This window comes from Plasmopara halstedii (genome assembly GCF_900000015.1).
Source record: "Plasmopara halstedii genome assembly, contig: Scaffold_218, whole genome shotgun sequence".
Classification (NCBI taxonomy): domain Eukaryota; phylum Oomycota; class Peronosporomycetes; order Peronosporales; family Peronosporaceae; genus Plasmopara; species Plasmopara halstedii.
The window spans coordinates 222535-223232 of record NW_020187139.1 but is presented as its reverse complement, the minus strand read 5'-3'; positions in this window follow the sequence as shown (position 1 = coordinate 223232).

Genomic DNA, 698 nt, shown 5'->3' with positions numbered 1-698 from the left:
TTGGTGTATGGTGATAGCAATGAATGCAATCTTTCACCGCGCTCAAACCACAAGCCTTTTTTTTAATTTAACCCCTGGCACTTCATCCTTTCTCTCGTCGTGCTCTGTACGTATTTATTCTTTTACCTTTCTATATTATTTTTTTTTTTAAATCGAAGATTAAGAAGATTTCTAAGCTTGCTTATTACTGAAATATTTTCTTTCAGGAGCGCTTATTTTGTTTTTGTTGATCAAACGAAAATTGTCTTGTGTTTCCCATGTGGGTTCTTCGAAGCCAATCCATTTTACTAAGTATCGATTTTTACCGTTGCGCATCTTCTTATGATCTCGACATCCCACAGTTGATTCTTCTCAGTAGGAGCATCTGTTGCATTCGCATTGACTACTTTAAGCTACCATGAGGCTTGTATAGAGTGTGATTATTCTTCGAGCAAATTTGAATTTTAAAACCATCAATACCAACGATCTGGTAGATAGTCTTTGATGGTTACATCCCTATTCAAATCTTGATTATATTCAATATCCTCTTCCATTACCTTACCCTTTATTTGAATCGGTGTCGCGTTGATTGCTCTGTGAAACGTCGAGTAATAATTTTTGATGACATCAGATAATAAAGATTTGATTAATGGCTTATCAATCTTGATTAAACGTTGCTTCAAGGTTCGATTAAAACGCTCAATCTTACCCATCGTATT